The sequence below is a fragment of the Pieris brassicae genome, chromosome 7, assembly GCF_905147105.1.
Source record: "Pieris brassicae chromosome 7, ilPieBrab1.1, whole genome shotgun sequence".
In the NCBI taxonomy this organism is placed as follows: Eukaryota; Metazoa; Arthropoda; class Insecta; order Lepidoptera; family Pieridae; genus Pieris; species Pieris brassicae.
This window is the reverse complement of record NC_059671.1, coordinates 697,937-717,193: the sequence shown is the minus strand read 5'-3', so window position 1 is coordinate 717,193 and position 19,257 is coordinate 697,937. Positions and strand designations below refer to the sequence as shown.

General features: G+C 34.0%; 1 protein-coding gene across 6 annotated transcripts in view; it reads right to left on the bottom strand.

Moving 5' to 3' along the window:
• Window positions 1–19,257, bottom strand: part of LOC123712491 (teneurin-m) — a 207,258-nt gene that overhangs the window by 106,972 nt on the left and 81,029 nt on the right. Inside the window, exon 1 of one of the 6 annotated variants that reach the window (XM_045665606.1) lies at window positions 8,075–8,107. The exons of the other annotated variants lie outside the window; for them this stretch is intronic. The gene's annotated coding sequence lies outside the window, so the exon portion shown is untranslated. Of the gene's footprint in view, window positions 1–8,074; window positions 8,108–19,257 lie in introns of those variants that run through there. 6 annotated transcript variants of the gene reach the window in all.

Here is a 19,257-nt window from a genome sequence, read left to right as displayed (position 1 = left end):
ATTAAAAAATAAACATAAATTATAAACACCAAATACGTATTTAATCAGTCTTATCCGCGTGTCTCGTGGCAATTCCTGGCTTCATCTCTTAGGAAAACTTGGAACTCCTTTAATCCCGTAGATGTGTCCTGTCGCTACTCCCATTGTAACGAAACTTTTTATACAACTTTTTCCTTTAATTTTATTTCGGCCTCCGGATTATCTCGCCTTTTATATGCGATCTTCACTTTATTACTCTTGAAGTAGTTTCTTGGATTTGTAATAAGTCAGTTTAAGTTTTAATGTGCCTAATGAAGATAAAACTACTTAGACTCGGAGGATTTCAAAACTCTTTAGCATACTCATAGGATTTACGTTTTTACTTCATTTGGACATAATCGCTTTTTGAAATATGTTTTCTACTGTTACTGTTCTACGTATAAGCGAACTGTAATTCATGAATATGTTGATATTAAACCTATTTTGCTTTCATTATTATGTGAGTGATATTATTATTATTTTTATTAAAATGTTGCATTTCTTTTCGTATAAAGCAAACCTTCTTATCACTCCGAAAGCATGCAAAGTATGCAGGAGACATCAGTGCTACTGGATGGAGCTAGACTGGCTTAGTTACCCAGGGCTTTAAGCACAACCGACCTAGTGAGAGTCTAATGGCAGAAACTCAGTCCTTTTAATCTTCTACCCATTACAAATGAAAAGAAAATAGCTGGAGTTTAACAATAACGACGGTTCTTGCGAGTTCTTCTCGCTGCCTTGATTTAAGAACTGGCAGTAGATGTAAATTTAGTATCATTTCATAAAATATTTTCAATGTTCATAAGTGTAGAAGTTACCTAAATGATTAGACATCGTGTGACTTGGAATTATACGTACATTAACAATATATATTATACTATAATTTTTGTCAACCAATTCTTTATGTATTTAGCTACTTGAGACTTCAAATAATATTAAAGTAGTGTCTTTTAACAATACTTTAAAGATACAAAAATATAGTATCGCGTATAAAGCGGAACTTGTTAGAATTATTGCCCAAGAGCGTTCATTTCGAATTAGAGTCATTCCTTTATTTTTCAGCATCAAAACTTCGTATTGTTTCTTCATTTTTCCACTCAAACTTTCGCAGAGATAATACTCGGACTGTGACTCAAATCTTTTTAATTCATTTGAATACTTTGATGATTCTTTCGGCGTAAATGGATCTTGTTTTGACTAAAAACTTTTCGACTTCGAAACAAAAACGATCCGAATAAGAGAATATAGGCGGCCCCATTGATTTTCTACTAAATTGTTTTAGGAGTCACAAAATCGTTACGGAATATAGAATTCTAAAGACTTAAATAATATCGCTTATTGTATAGTCGCGGCAAAGAACCACGTTTCTATGTTTCTTTGGTTAACCTTACGCGATCAAAAACCGTGGCAGTTCGCTAACGCTTAACATTTTAAATGTACGGTTTAAAAAAATACGGCAATGAAAAGTTTAAACCAGTTTTTCCGGAAACGAACGTCTCGTTAGACGAATGTGGCCGTGTGTCGGACACCGCCCCTTCACCCCGGGGACGCTCCCTCAGGCCTGTCGAACGCACCCGATGCCTTTGTTAAAATTGCGATAAGAAATCGCGCATGGCTCTATATCCAGTACGATCTTTACGACTTGGGATTTTCGCTCCGGAAATGTGTTTTCTGATATTGAATACATTTTTATACTAAGGTTATCTCTCACATATATTTTTAAACGTCAAATAAAGTGTTGAAAAGACAGAACAAGTGACCAGAGTATATCGTTAGGCCGCCGGAGCGGTTCACTCGTTTAGTATTACGTCATTGTTACGCCTGTCCTACATCGTATTCAATTTATGAACAAAACACGATGTTTGCTATCCGGGATCCCCAATCCCAGATATTGTGTTTGTCTCCGAGCAGTAAAGACTTTTAATAATATCGAGTCGCGGATTGGGAGGGATTTCTCCTATAGATGTTTGCTCCTGTTATCTCTTCCATTACGTTATTGGTCGGTTAATTGAATTGTTCCACGTTGCTAGCGTAGTATTTTTCTTTATGACAATCCTATTGTAAACGCTGAAGTGTTTGTTGTATCGTAGTTAATGGTGTATTTATATATAGCTTTACAGTTTTATGCATTTCCTACGCTAAAATCACAGAGAGCTTCAATGAACAAGTAATTTAAGCCAGCCAGTACCAGTTATTAAGTGTTTAACACAGGTTGTGCATAGTTCATAGGTCCTAGATACGGTTCGGTGAAATGTCAGGTTTAAAAACAGATCTTATTACTCACTCGCCTAAAAAATAATTAACGAAAAATCTCCCGGGTAATTTGTGGAGTAACTAAAAATAATACATACATTTATATTCTTAATATTCGTAATCTAGGTTCGCAATTTACTTGGAAATATTATGGTATAAGTTTTCTAACATGTATTTATATTTCCGTATAGAAATACATTTGGAAATAGGTTTTTCATTACTTATAGCACTCGTTGAATGGAGCTATACTCACTAATCAATGCTGAATAAAGTGCTGTCATCGGCACTCACTATAAGTCGCGATTCATTCGAGGAAACAAAATGAGTCGAAGAAATTGGATTTTCTATTCAATTGACAGGCAAACAGGTATGAAATGTCAAAGATGAAGAAGTGTATATATTTAATGGGTTCGCTTTTGGCTTGATGAAATTTGTCGTGCGGTTACGAACGCGATACGCTTTTACCGAATGTGAATAGTTTCGTAATTCAATTTGGGGTTGAATGAGAAATGGGATTGTAACAATTATGACAGGGCTTTTATAGTATATTATGTAACTGATATTATGTTTCACTTTACCAAAAACTAATGCCTATTACTGTTTCCACTTATCTATTCAACACAACGTAGATGGTTTTTTTCAGATCCAATTAAATTTTTTATAGAAAATTGGGGGAAAACGGGCAGGATTCTCATCTGATGTTAAGTGATACCATGGACCCATGGACACTCTCAATGCCAGAGTTCTCGCGTTGGCAGCTTCTTAAGAATTGTTACGCTCGTTTCTTTAAGTACTTTTTAAAAATATAATAAAGGAGCAAACGAGCTTGCGGGACGCTCAAAAAGGGCAGTTATCGCAGCCCATGGACACCCAATTTTAGAGGGTGCGTGGCCGGCCTTTGAGGGAGTACACTCTAACATTGAATAGTTGAAGGTTGTATCTCTCAGGGAAGATCTCCCACTGGGAGTCGATTTCACAGTTTGCTAGTTCGCAAAAGAAAGTGCCTTGTGAAACGAACTGTGGAAGACTTCCAACTATCAAGGAAATGTTGATGAAATATTGCATTGACACGGCTCGTATGGTGTCGAAACGAGGCAAAAGTGATCAACTCAAACAATTCTTCAGAACGCTCACCATAGTACACTTTGTAGAAAACACAGAGACCGAATGTGTTCAAAGTCAAATTGAATCGGAAATACTTCATTGGGTCGCTGGTGGTGTTGTGGTGGAATTTCATATTCTGCCTCGACGTCCGATGATGGAACTAAGTTAAACTGGTTATAACTGGTAAATATCACTAATTTTGTAAACCCCACGTTCATGTTAAAGGAAGAGGATAAGGTTAGAGAAAGATTAAGGCTTTTGATAGATAATTTGATTATGAAGGTGAAGAGACAAGACAGCGCTAATTATGACTCCTGTGTATTGGATTTTAAAATGAGTCATGCTTCGTAAAACTTACCCTAAAACTATGTTACACGTACGGTGTGTGACCTTTGTCGTGGAGGAAAAGGAAGTGGGGACGGAAGTCCTTTGTCTGGGGTGACTTCGGGCGGAGACATTGCTAATACTGTGCAAATATTAGACATGGGACTCAATTACACGCATAAATGATCTTAGTCATAAGTGGAAGTAATTTTATTAACACGTACGATTTTGCATACATTGCGTATAGAATTCCTTAATGTTAACTTTCTATACTAATGAAAGCGAAAAACTTTTTTACAATTATTTTTATTTGTTTACGAAAAGTAAGGTTTTTCAAGAAATGTTTTTAAATTTTACATTCAACAAACACAAATAATATAAGTGTAAACATAGTAGTAGTTTATAAAAGGGCCATATTCCTGAAAGGCCACTACAATGGGTGCCCATGGGTTGCGATGACTGCCCTTTTTGGGCGTTGCATAAGCTCGTAAGGCGGTTATGCTATAAGCAGTATTGATATGTTTTCCTAGTATTTAAATTAGGTACCGTAAGTGCAATTAAAAAAGTTACAATTGTGACTTATTTTTTCTACGTTTTAAATGAACAACATGACACATTTACCTACATAAAATACCTGCGAAATAAAATATGTAAGCTTCCGTTGTATACAGTCCCCAGTATGAACTCAAGACTCATTACTTGGATAGTCGGTTATTAAATCCATCAAGTCATTCCAATGTCTCGTCATGCAAAATTAGATTCTTGATTCAAATGAGAAATAATAAGCAAAATTCTTATCGTCAAAGGAATTTTGCAATCACCAGCGCCTCAATTTACATTACTGCAATTGGTAAATTTCGTATGTTAATAAATGTATGATATGATTGTGTAGTGCGTAAAATATATATCTTTATTTATAAAAGCAAACTTATTTTTGCGAGACAAACAAGAATGCGAAGTTATTGTATTTTATTTGTAATATTATTTTAAATAATAACCGCCTTGACGAGAAGCTGAGAGTAATATTAACACTAATTATAATTTTAATTTGTTAAAGCAAGGTGACACACATACATTTTCTTTAACATAAATAATTGACCTATAAAGAACTTATAACGCTCGTGTAAATATTGCAATGCGTTGCATCATTTTATTCAAACACAGGCGCGACCCAAAGCCCTGAACACGATAAACTAAAAAAATACAAGAATTTCGTAGTATAGTTACACTAGTATAGTTTTACATTAAATGACAGAAATATATATAGTTGAAGAGGTCGCAAAAAACCCTTGCAAACCACAAAATTCACGTCAACAATCGACAAAAACAATTACGTAATTAATCGCAATGAGGCACAAGTTACATAAATGGATCTTAAACGCAATAAAAAGAGTAAATGATTATGTTGACTCCGAGATACGATAAAACATGTCTCCGGTAATTAAAACCGCATAATTAACACCAAATACGATATTAGAACGAGCTGAGAGCAAAAAGTAGGAGAAAGCAGGATTCTCAAACAGGTATGAGCAAGTTCATTGTAATTTGCTTGTGATGAAAATCTAATAAAGCGAAGCGTTTGTTTGTTATGTGTGCTTTGTTTGTTAAGCATGAAAGAGCTTTAGGGCGCCTAAAGAAGTCATGAAAAATAAAAGACAAAATAAAGCATCGGCTTTAAAAAATTCTACTAAGCTAACAGATGTTACAATACAAATAAATAAACTGAAGTGGAAATGGGCGGGGCACATGGCAAGGGGAACAGAAAATATGCCCAAAAAAGGACAAACAAAACCCAAGGTACAGCAAATGAAAAAGAGGAAGACAACTTAGATGGTGGATAGAACAAATTAAAGAAACAGCAGATATATGGCAGAAAGTAGCACAGTGCAGACAGGAATGGATGGATATGGAAGAGGCTTTTGCGAAAAAAGTGCAACAAGATCCCCTAAAAGAAAAATGGAAACATATATAAACTTAAATATATATTTTACAATAAAAGGCTATACAGATCTATCAATTTGTATTGTTTTAATAAGTATATGGAAACTGTTTTAGGTCTGGGTCCGCTTTAAGTTCGTGAGATTAATACTTAGCTCATGAATTACATCTAAATATAAAATACCACCATTAACGTAAGTGGCAGCGGAGGTTTGATTCCCAGCGAAACACTTGCAGGTGAATAGTATTCTTGAGTAAATGATTAATGAAACAGTAGTGTGCCTACCGGTACCTACTATATAGCAAGATACTAAAATATATATTTTCTTCATATACAAAGCAAAGAGATTTGAGTATTAAGAAAGGTGTCTCAAACCTATGATTCCATATTTTAGCGTACCTAATATATCATAAAATGAATATCTACTTACATCTAATACACAGATAGATAAATAGAAATCTATTAGAATATTTTTATTTTTATAATATATATTTTTATTTCCATTCAATTAAAATAATGTACAGTAATAACTACTGGTTGGAATTGATATTGTTGAAACGCGTATTGACGAAGATCAGGACGAAATTAACGCAGGTATCCTCGTTGCATTAGGTAAATATATATTTACATATTACATTTTCAATCCAGCGATTACTTTTCGCTCCCGAACTATTAACTTCCGTTCAAACAAAACTCAACGTAATAAAATTTTAACGTGAGCGTTTCTCGGTTTAAATTAACCGCCAGTTTATTCAGCGCTTGGTGTTATACTAACTCAGGTACTAAGCTCCCTGGGGTGCGACTAGACACTGTAAACTTAATAAAATCATTATATTCTACGATACTTTGAAATTTTTACTTGGCAACGACCGCTATGGCACGATAGGAATTGGTATTCTGTAACGAGTAATATCAGTTCTACTTGTGTACTTTTGAAAAGTAATACTTAAGTTTTCGCATATTACTTTATACACACAACTACTGTCGCATAAATGTATTATAATATAATTCAGAAACAAACATTTATCGCTAACAATCAAGGCCAGATTTTTTCGTGCTTTTAACACTAGGGAGGAGATATTTTGTCCAACAATAAATTAATCAGTTTTATTATATACAAAAAAGACATGTGTGTATACTTATGTACACGTGTTAGAAGTTATACTTTGGCGTAACAAGATAACAATCGTTTTAAATTTTATCCTACGTTTGTAGGAAAAAAGACACTAACAATAGAAAAAAATATTTAATATTTAATACATTTAAAGTTTTATTATAACGCATTATCTAGTTAAATAAAGTTTATTTAAATATCACACAAGAATTATTTCTACATTAAAGAAATGGACATTTTTATTTTAAAATGTTGATTATGATAATCAGGGTGTCGGTTTTTTGTGACGTTGTGCGCGCGCCTCGTAAAAATTTACTCTCATAATTTTTCCCTAACACCCTAAATGAAGTATAACTTCCATAAAACTCTTGCAAATACTATTCAAGGTATATTAACATATAATTGGGATTCGGCCAAGTTGTATTTTCTTCTATAGACAACTCGTTTGGTCTAAAAGATGGTGGTTTACCTACTCCCAATGTTCAACTTCAACGTACGAGCAAGTGTTAAAGCGTACGAAAGAAAATCCGGGATTTGAACAGGTCTAACCACCGTAATAATCGTAAATAATTTAAAAAAGTGAGCATTTTAGTAAAATCCCTATCAAACTAGCATCACGCGAAGTCTACCCCGATTCAACCCTTGCATTAACTATTTTACACCCCTATTTCAACTCGGTTATAAATTTCACGTAACCGCTGTTTCCGGACCGTCCAGGGGGGTTAAAACAACCAAAATTGAACCCTATTTCAATTGGTTTATGTAGTAGGGTAAGGAAAATATGGCCGACATATAATTGACCGTAAGAAAGGTGTTTCGGATTCTCGATGTGCGATAGGGATTGAGATGTTGAAATATTAACGCGTTTTTATGGAGGTAATTGAACTGTATATCTAAGGCAATGTGATTCTTCTAAGATGTTTCATTAGCGTCAAGCCTATGGAATCACTGAACGGTTTCCATTTAATTCAGCGGTTTAAACAATATATTTTTGATAATATATCGTGGTTGGAATCGACAGAGTGCAAGAGAATCTGCTGCAGCTGAAAGCCAGTAATTGGAGAAGACACTTTTTGGGTAGCAGAGCTGAGTGTGGTTTTTTAATTTATCTTAAATAGAAGCCTAATAAGGCCATTAAGACCGGTGCAACTCGCCTTACAGATCATTAACGACGATTCTGAGACGAGTGAAGATATTTTAATTGTATCTGTTTAAAGATGTTTTGATCGAACAAATTCGAGTTGTTTTTGTAAAATATATTAATGCAATTATTTTTCGTTCCATTTTAACTGAATTTGTTATTTAAACCAAGTTTCACTTACGTTATTCACTCCGACATAAGATGCAGGTCAATGTTGCTTACCTGAAAAAAAAAACCTTTTAGCTTTTATTCTGATTAATGGCGATTTTAATTTACAATATGATACTATCAAATAATTCAGCTGTTGATTAATAGTTCGTACATTTCTGAATTAATTAAACCCTTTTAGTTCAGTCATTTCCGTTGTTACGCCTATCCTAAAAATAGCGACTTGTTTCATTGGAAGAAGCCATTTACTTTTTATCGTATATATTTCATAAGTAAACAAATATACTATTATTTCTTATTGACATATTATATTTGGGATAATTTTATTTGTATAGTACAATTTTTACAATATAAATGAATAACGTTCATAGTCAAACAAATATGTTTCTAACTCGAGTTTTTTTTCTCTCATTGGCATATTATATTTGGGATAATTTTATTTGTATAGTACAATTTTTACAATATAAATGAATAACGTTCATAGTCAAACAAGTATGTTTCTAAGTCGAGTTTTTTTTTCTCTCATTGGCATATTATATTTGGGATAATTTTATTTGTATAGTACAAGTTCTACAATATAAATGAACAACGTTCATAGTCAAACAAGTATGTTTCTAACTCGAGTTTTTTTTTCTCTCATTGGCATATTATATTTGGGATAATTTTATTTGTATAGTACAAGTTCTACAATATAAATGAACAACGTTCATAGTCAAACAAATATGTTTCTAACTCGAGTTTTTTTCTCTCATTGGCATATTATATTTGGGATAATTTTATTTGTATAGTACAAGTTCTACAATATAAATGAACAACGTTCATAGTCAAACAAATATGTTTCTAACTCGAGTTTTTTTCTCTCATTGGCATATTATATTTGGGATAATTTTATTTGTATAGTACAAGTTTTACAATATAAATAAATAGAGATTTTAAGTTTTAAGCAAATTGTGCTGGCTGGCTTTAAATGGATGGTTAACGTTATAGATTTTTTTTTTTATTAAAACTTGGCTGTAACTTCCTATTAAGAACTATACGAAAGCACTAAAAGGATGGAGGAAATATACGATATATATTATGGAAAGTCAACAATTTTGTGTTTAGTTCTGTATTTTTTTATATAACAGTAACCTTGTGTTAAGTGAACCCACGGACACACTATTTCCAGCAGGCTTGCAAGTGTATTACCGGCTTTTTAAGAATTAGTACATAATTTCGCGGCAAAAACTGCCTTAGAAAACACATACATACATACACAAAAAACATAGAAGACGAAAATGATATAACAAATTTTCAAGTCAGAATCACGCTTATTATAAAACGTGGACTGCAAGCACCGTGTTTCTATGTTTAGTAATTTTTAACAGCACCATTTTTGTGTATTGACTAAAGTGGTGCCCAAAATTTAAATTGTCATTCGAGTCCTAACAATAGTCTGTTAAAAGCAGATCGGACTCAATTATCGTAAAATTTGTATGAACGTGCCTGAGAATTGATTTCACGTGTTCGAATTTCGGGATTGTCAATCTAATTGCAACGCTTGAATCATCAATTTCAAGCACTTTAATATATCTATAAAACCCAAACAAACGAAAGCATGAAGTTTGAAAATAATTTGTCTAGCAACCCTGCAGCTTACGGGTAGCGCAAACAAACTGCGCAAACGGTGCCGGTACCAGCTCATGCAATTATCTAATTACGAACGCGAGCGTGGCGGCAAAACGTACGCAAACATGACGTCACACGGATTACCGTGTTTGCTAAATTTGGACAGCTACGGCTAAGATCGTAGTACCTCTACGGAATTGTCGTAGACCGTGCAAAATTCGGGCTACGACTTTGTTGAAAATGTTTCTACATTTATATTTTTAAGTTTTCTAAATATAAGCATCTATTGTTTATTTCCTAACATGATACCTAACCATATAACTGTCGTACTGTTATATAGTTACAATATATTTTATTTTAAATTAATATATTTCCTACCTAAAGAAGAAAGATAAGCATTATATTAGCACGAGCAATACAGAGATAGCTTATCGTCCACTTGTTTGAATAAACAATAATTTACATCGTACGCGACAATATACTATATTAATAACAAATACATAAATTCCTGTCCTACAAGTAAATTAGTAGTCCCAAGTCTTACACCGAGAGCTTCCACCTGGATGATCACGACATCAGTGATTTGCATAGAACTTCATAAGTACTAAGAATGCACAGTTTGCACACAATTTCACAGTAAATAGTTATAGTTTATTATGTTAATCCGAAGATTGTAACACAGAATTATGATGCAAATTCCAGAACAATGTCTCGTGATTTGGGTAACTTTGACACGCGCCAATCCTCCATTTAGTATTTACACATCACCGCTTGTATTGTCTTAGACTGAATGCTTGTTTGGTTTATGTTTATTAAAGGAATTTAAGACGTGTACATCTGCGACTTTATCTAAAGTAAAGTTTTGTTTTGGCATTTATTATCGACGAATAGAGATGCTACTTTGTCTAGAGTAAAATACATTTATTATATACAACCTTGTTTTAAAATAAATAAGATTAATATTACAAATATAACAATAATCATGAAGCATAAGTTAAACGTCTCTAAAAATGGACAGTGTTGGCCTAGGTTTCAGCATGCGACTCTCATCCCTGAAGTTGAAGGTTCCATTCTGCCGGCTGTTCACCAATGGACCAATTCTTTCTATGTAAGCATTTAACATTCGTTCGAACGGTAAAGGAAAACATCGTGAGGAAAACGGCGTGCCTTTGTCCCAAAAAACGTCAAGGGCGTGTGTCAGGCATAGGAAGCTGATCACGTTCTTGTCTATCAGATTGACAAAATACCATGAAACATATACAGAAATCTGAGACCAGATAGACTTATAAAAAAGATTGTAGCGTCACTCATTATTTTTTTTATTTTAATAAGTAAAATATGTCAGTATGACTTTGGCAACTTTCATTGTAATAGACCTTGAAAAGCTTATGTCGAGATGGTTCTTATAATTTATAGTATTGCAGGATTTAATACAATATCTCCAAAACACGATGTTTAACTCTAACAAAACGTTACAAGTAAAAACGCGTAGAAAACATTAATAAGTACTGAAAACAATTTTCTTCAGTCGTAATCCGTCACAATACATCACGCGAACATCTGTATTTGTTGAAATGACAAGGCAATAAAGAAAAAAACTCGGAAATATGAAGAATTTATATAGAAATTGTCTAGTTCTATTTTGTTAAGATTTCGCTCCGGAATTACTTCTGCTCCGACTCGAAATAAGTTATATTTTGAAAGGACTTGGCTACTTGGAATTCTAATACGGCTCAACGGCTTTATTATCATTAAAAGCTTTAATTATTAACATTTATATTCGTAAAGAAACGTTTCTAGTTACTTTCAATGTATGTTAAGTTTACATATAAATCTTCTATGCGTGTTTGTAATTAAACTTCAAAACGGCTGACTAATTTTCTTTTTGCGTTTGCTTAAGTCGATGTCAGTGCGCTTATCGGGTCCGCTAGTTTATTTACTTACTCGGCAGGTGTCACGACCCAAAGTGGGTCTTAGCTTCCAGCCAAGAGAACGCCAGCTTTGACGATTTTCAAACTCAAAATTACTTTCATATAGGAAAATAAGTACACTTATGAACGCGAACAGAACGTGTTAGATTTATAATTTATTAAGGTTTTATAGTATTTACAATCTTATAAGAGAAACAGATATTCACAAAACTACTTTAGAATGTAACATATAAAAGTATATATATGTTAATTATGGTTGGATCTTTATGTAAGTGTTGTCGCCTGGATAAAGAAAGGTTCTATTTTCTTTCATGTATTCCTTGCTCGCTACAGCTATATCGATCTGGTCGATATAATTTTTACAAAAAACCTATTATTGTTTTTTTAGTAATATTATTTGTTAAATATTTTAACTCTAATGTAATTAAAAGTGTGTATGTTCATCAATGGGTTGAATTTTCCCCGATCATATATTTAAGATATTTCCTTTTCTTCGCTATAATATCCATTTAATCATGAAAGAGAACTTAACAATAAAGCATACAATATAAATGGGTTATTATAATAAAACGCTCGTCATGTTTGCGTTCAACGTATGATGTGAAAAATATGCTGATATTAGAAAAAATATATCCATAGAATAAAATTAATCTGTGTTTAACGTGTTACAGATTTTTTTATAGAACTGGGGGCAAACGACTGGCCTTTTAAGCATTGGTACGCTTTATTGAAGGACCCTAAGTCGAATTGGTTTGGAAATACTTCAGTGGACAGCTGGTTCCACATAGTGGCGCGACAAAATCTGCGTTAACAACTCAGTTGTGGAACGACGGACGTCGAGGTAATGATGACTGAACTGAAAGATTGATAAGGATTAACAGACTTTAAGGTCTAGTCTTAACTATTTAAATATCACACACACAACGACAAAAATGTTAAGAATGTTCTAGCGTGTGCTTATTATGGGGTGGCTTATTAAAAAAAGAACTATTGAATGATAAAGTGTATTTATCACATTATTTTATATACGGTTTCAGGTTTTATGAAAGATTTTTAAACTTTTAGTGAACTGCATTCTGTTGTTTTTAATACGCAACATTATATCTTTCGGTTGCAGAGAAATCTGTCAGGTAGTTCTTATTTTACGCAGACGCTAGAGTAAGCTTGTAGACAATAAGCTGTTAATAGAGCTTCAATCTGAGCATAGATATAACATTTCCCGTAGAGTGGATCTCCAACTATGCGTTAAATAGAAGGAGCTTAGAGATCGTATTAGTGTAATCGTGGGGTCGAGCTTGGTTCACTTTGCCTCATTGCGCTTTGGTTCACATCTACCTATATTTTTCGTAACTTAATGCCGCACTGCAAATGCGTTAAGTGTTTTAAATGTGTTCGGGCTGTTATTTAAAATATAAAACCTGTTTTCTTATTCTAAATTCAAAAACAAGAGCCAATACTTAAAAAAACGATCTTCAACTTCACCTTTTGAGCGAATGTTAAATGCGCACATAGAAAGTGCCGGGGTTCGAACCTACGACCTCAGGGATGAGAGTCGCAACCTGAAGCCACTAGACCAACACTGCTCTAGACGGGGAATTAGCCAAAGAAAAATATAAATTAGATAGTAACACAAACCATCTTGAGTTATTGCTCGTTTTCGTTGGTACAATTTCTCCTTGTTCCTCATTTCGTGTAAGTTTGTTGAACCAATAGACCAAAGATGGTAAGCCTTTTGAATATCACTGAGAGCGATATGGCAGTAATTTAAAGTGGTTTCACAGCTCGACCGGGGTAAATTACGGGTAATCACGACGACTAGTCACGACCCCGGATTTGTTCGCACGAAACAATACGTTGTGATATTGAGATAGGCTATAGTCAATTATGTTACTTCTAAAACAGTATTTTAATTTTAATGCAATGAGTCAACTTCTTTAGATAAACTAATTTATAACATTAAGTAGATAACCCGGTGAACTTTATCACCTACATATATTTGTGTCTAAAGTAATAATATAATTTTTAAAACAAATCAAAGAGATTGGGCCTCATACTAACTACAGCTATGAAACTTCAGCTTCAAATAAATATATGACAACCAAGTGACAATATTTTATTTCTAAAAAGACAAAATACATTTGATGTCCCATGTATTTCCCAGATAGAAGCAGTTTTTATTGGAGTATTTAATTGTTTGAAATATTTTCCTTCACATATTATTTTTGTTTCCCTTTTAAACCACAAATATTTGAAGATCAGAATTAGCCAACTAGGTCCAGCCATTCTCGAGTTTTAGCGAGAGAATTAGGATGGCAAATAACGCATTCAAGTAATGTTGTGACAAAAGTTTTGTAACGTGCTTTTTAATTTGTTATTAAAGAAATAAACTCGTGCATATGTACATAAGAAAGATAGTGGTTATTTAAATAATTTTAATTTATCTTACAATTTAATATCTATTAAGATACTTCTCAACCATCAACTACAGGTTTACAGTAGTAGTACTAAATATTTTGAGTGAGTAGAACTCTAACTTAAATCATAAGGTCACAAGCAGTGTAACCTGAGATGTGCAGATTGCCCCGAGGGCATTCATCATTACCACAATTCCCAATCATTATCTACCTTTACTGATTTCTTACTTCAAGAATATACTAAAGTGGGTACTATAAGTGATCTAAACATCGACCTAACTTTCCCATAGGTAATTGTGGATCATATAACTATATCTGCCGTAATTGAGTAAGAAAATGTAGTTTTTGGATGTTGACGTATTACATATATCTTCTTTTTATATAAAAAATTATCGTGTCACAATGTTTGTTCCCATCCTCCTCCGAAACGGCTCGACCGATGCTTATGATTTTTTTTATGGATATTCAGTAAGTCTGAGAATCGGCTACTATCTATCCTTCAAACCCCTTAGTGATAAGGGAAGTCCACTCTAAAAAAATATTTTAGTTTTTAGAAACTTTTGTTTTTATATTTTTCGAATAAAAAATACATACAACCCTATTTTTTATTATAGTAGATAAATTATTTGTATTAAACTAAAAAAATATGTTTCCTGAAAATAATATACATGACAAGACGACGTTTGCCGGGTCAGCTATTAATATATATATATTAGTTTTATTTCTTAACTAGACACTTGTCCTGGTTTTGCTAGCTAGCTGCTAACATTTTGTAATAGGAGGCAGACGGGCAGAAGGCTCGTCTGATGTTAAGTGATACCACCGCCCATGAACACTCACACTGCCATAAGGCTTTTAAGAATTTGCACATTAGGATAAATTCATAAATTTCAATATTTCAATCCAAATACGAAACGTTTAATGCGCTGTTCATAATATTATGACTCCAATTTGCGAGTGTTGTATTGGATAAAGAAGCTGGAAGACTTTCTAAAAGTTTGTCGAGCCTATTTTAATTGGACCTTTAGAATTATATTTTGTCCCATTCGGAAACAGAAGCATAAAAAGGCGCAGTAATGAAGTAGGTCTACAAGACTAACAGCCGAGCGCGTCATTACTTAAAAAACTATTCTGCAGTGAAAAAAAATTGTCCTAGGTTTAATTACTACCGGCCGTCAGTGCCAGCTCGTAGACTCTTAAATTTTTACTCAGTAATTAGATTTTTTAAACGTTTAACCGATAGTGGAAATGTTTTTCCACTTAACGATGCAAGGATTTCTGTCTGGTTCAAGTTTTTTTTGTCTGAAACAGCACCTTGACGGCTGGAAGTTCCACGGTCCGCTGCCACTTTCTTTGGTGAACTAGCGAACTGTGGAATCGGCTCTTGGTGGGGGTCTTGCCAGGGTAAAGAGAATACTCCTCTCTCAAAGAACGGCAACACACACACGAATATGTGTGTTCATGAGCTGCGATGACTACCATTTATAGGCGTCTTATAAGCTCGTTTGCCCTGCTATTACACACTAAATTGTAGCAATACCTACGAGTTGCTTCTCTAAGAGCATTTGACGAAGTTAATATCCAAAGCAAAACTTTTAAAAATATTAGTTAAACGTTAATCCCTTGCAGCTGGCAAATACTATGTACCGATTGTATTGTTCCTTTACATGTTCCTATCTCTAAATTTTAAGTCTCCTTCTAGGATAGCAACCAAGGAAAGACTAGAATATAAAAACAAGAATTCCATAGAGGAATGAAAATCTTCAAAAACGCCAAGAAGCCTCTCAAGTAAATTCTCAAAGCTAATAACAGACAGACAAGGCGAGCTCAATAGAAAATAGATTGGACACCCGCACTCAACTCCACTCGGCGAGATTACACTGACCAGTTCACTTTAAACGCTGAATTAAATTTTACAAGTCAGCATTTATATGGAATACATTTTTATACAGTTTCAGACATGTTTTTCACGAGAAATCTTAAGGAGAAGCTTTGTAAAGGAAGTTTTTTTTATCATTTTCTCTTATGATAAGAATTAAAACATGTAACGCTTTATTTTTATTACAAATCGAAAAATTTAGCGTTGATTTTGTAATGGGCAGGAGGCTCATTTGATGATGACGTTTTATGAATTGGTTCGAAAACATTTCAGTGGGCAGCTGGTTCCACATAGTGGCTAAAAACTGCCTTTAACGCTGAGATGTGCAACGACGGAAGTTGAGGTTATACGGATGGTATTTTTTATTCTGCGTAAACTGAGCTGCAGGTATAAATACGAACAACTCCTCTGAACGCTTTCCGTGGTAATGAAACTTACCGGTAGAATATGCAGAGAGACTCCACATGAACGCAACGCCAAGGGATCAAGCCGGAAGGTGACTGGTCGTCGATCAAGATTCCGTTTATGATAAGAACTACAGCGTATTCGTTATGTTTTACCTTACTTAGAAATAACAAAACTATAGATACCCCTAAGGCACCGCACAGAAAATACAATGAGTCGCATTATAGCAAAATGAGTACAAATTTTCGCCGCAACGCGGGCGTAATGACTGGTATTATTCAATTTCGATAGACAGCGGCTATTACGTTAAGCCTCCGCAGTCGTGATCGTATCTTGTAGCCACCGTTGGCTACCGACTGATTCTACGCCTACTCGCGAAATGGACAGCGTGGCTATGGAGTTGTATGTTAATTTTATTAACATACTTGACTTGTTTGAGCTAACGCGGAATATGCTTAAAAAGGAGTACTAAGAATATCTATAGCACAATATCACCTGCATCATGATTTCACATGCCTCAAGTACATACCCTCAATTTCACGCGTGTATGATGGTGTGAAAGTACAGTCACAGCCGAATTAGGTTTAACGTATTTTTTGTATATATTATGTATTCCACCATTGGCTCTGTGTTTATTATTGTTTTGATTGTATATAATGTATGTTAGTTGCATAAGAAATAAATAAATAACTTATTAACAACGATGAAACTGCGATTTTCTCAAACAGCAATTCGGAACTCAGCATCTATTTAAGTACAATAAAAATATGACATTATTAGTTGTATCTATATGTTTATGTACTAGGGATTTAAAGTGATTAAACTGGGATTTTTCACAAAAATTAAATATAATCGAAATGTACATCAATATTGTCAAAAGATGGATTGACAGACTATTGAAGATTGGGTGGGCTGAAAAATCTTTGTTTTAATAGAATTTGGTTTTTATAATTCAATATAGCAACGATTATAGCGGTCATACAATTTTCGATACCATTTTTATAGTACGATTTGTCTTAAGCCTCAAAATCGGCTTTAGATTAGGCAATAACCTCTTCAGAGCAAAATCTGCATGAGCATTCTATTGAGATCTGAGAACAGAAAAAAGTAAGTTGGAGCCAAATCTAGAGAATACGGTGGATTTTGCAAAGCAGAAAGAAAATTTCATGGACTTAAACAGTTAACAATACTCCACAGAATCATTGTTCTAGCGTCCAGTACAGCCCAATCGATATAGTGGCTGCAATTATGTTAATGCAACGCCGCCGGCCAGCGAGATGCAATTGAAAATGTAAACGAACCGTCGACCTTCCATCGGCTTATGATCGCCTGGTACTGCTGCAGATTAGATGAGGCTCTGCTAGATAAGATTGAATTGAACTAGAAATGTTTTTACAATTTGATTTTCAATTGTGGGATCTTCAGACGAGATTGATTTTTTAAACAACGAGCTATATATCCTGAATTATCGGGATTGGTTAAAGGGAGTATACTCTATAAGCCTTCTCATGTGGACCAAACATTGAACACCTTATATCGTTTAGCATTTTATTAATACTGACTCAAAGAACGCTTGCTGGTCTTAAAATATGGCGTGTTATATGAAACATTTACATATAATGTACAAGGTCTTTCCTCGATGAGTAGGTTAACTGTTCGCAATATTTTTTAGTACCTTAAGAGTAATAAAGACATTGAGGGTTATTTACGATTCACGACAACATCAGTCGCCCGGCTTCCGGCAGACGCTGTGAATACGCAATGCTGTGATTTACATTTTTTGTAATTTATAGTTGTTCTTTTTATAAAATATTGTAACATGTCGATCTAAGCAAATTGGTTAAACTTTTTAAGTACAAAGTTCTAAGCTTAGTTTAGGTAAGTATACAGCGTATTTTGTCAGTGTTTTTTTAATAGATTTTTTAGTATCCGAGATGGAAAAGCATTTGCGCAATGCTCCCAAAAGTAGCACTCTGCAACTCGACACTCAACAGAATCTTTGCTATTCAGAGACTGGGTGAGCTACACCCACTACAATCACCTCAAGTAGTTCCTATGAGAGGCCTCAGCGGCATAGTCTATACATTACTCGACTCCTAGCTTTGATAGCTATCATAATATTATAAAATAAATATAATTGTAAAGCTTTGCTTATAAAGACTAAGTCAACAAATGTTATGAATATTACAGTTTCTGAGTAAAAGATACATTTCGTTCGCGTTAAATTGTTATAACTATTTAGTTTGATAATAATAATAAAGCCAGTTTAATTTCCAACCGTGACAAAAAAGATATACAGCTTAGTAGATTCTTTACATTATTTTATTTATCTTGTCATCCTATATATCCTATATCTTAGCTAAATTCAGTACCGTCGATCGGAACCCTTTCGCTGGTAAAGGCCTCCTTCAGCTTTTTCCACCTGATGATGTCCATGGCTCTCTTTCTCCATTCGCTTTCTGTTACCACTTATATTTCTTCTATCCACAGTTTAGTGGGGCGCCCTTTTCTCCTTCTTCCACTCGGTCGTTTCTACAGTTGTCTTTAAAGTCCACCTTTTATCTGTTTAGTTCCTATTTAGTTTGAAAAACTTCATTGGAACCGCGATAATCCGTAATTCTGCATCCCAAATATTAATATTACGGAGATAATAATTTCGTCTAACATTAAAAGCACTTGATATAAGTAATAACGAAAGTTTGAACAGTATTCGGCACCATATCATGCACAGTACATTAGGCCGGAATATTTGCGTTTCAGCAAAACTCAAAGACGAGGGGATGAATTAAGGTTTCGCAATATTTTAAATTTATTTACGCGATGCAAATTATGAAATAGAGATGGGGAGGGAAATAGGAAGTTCGGGAAAATTATGTTTATTGCTCTAAGTTCAATGTGACTTTCGGAAAGGAAATATTTGCATATCATCGCAACTGATGATATGCAAATCGTTAAACTA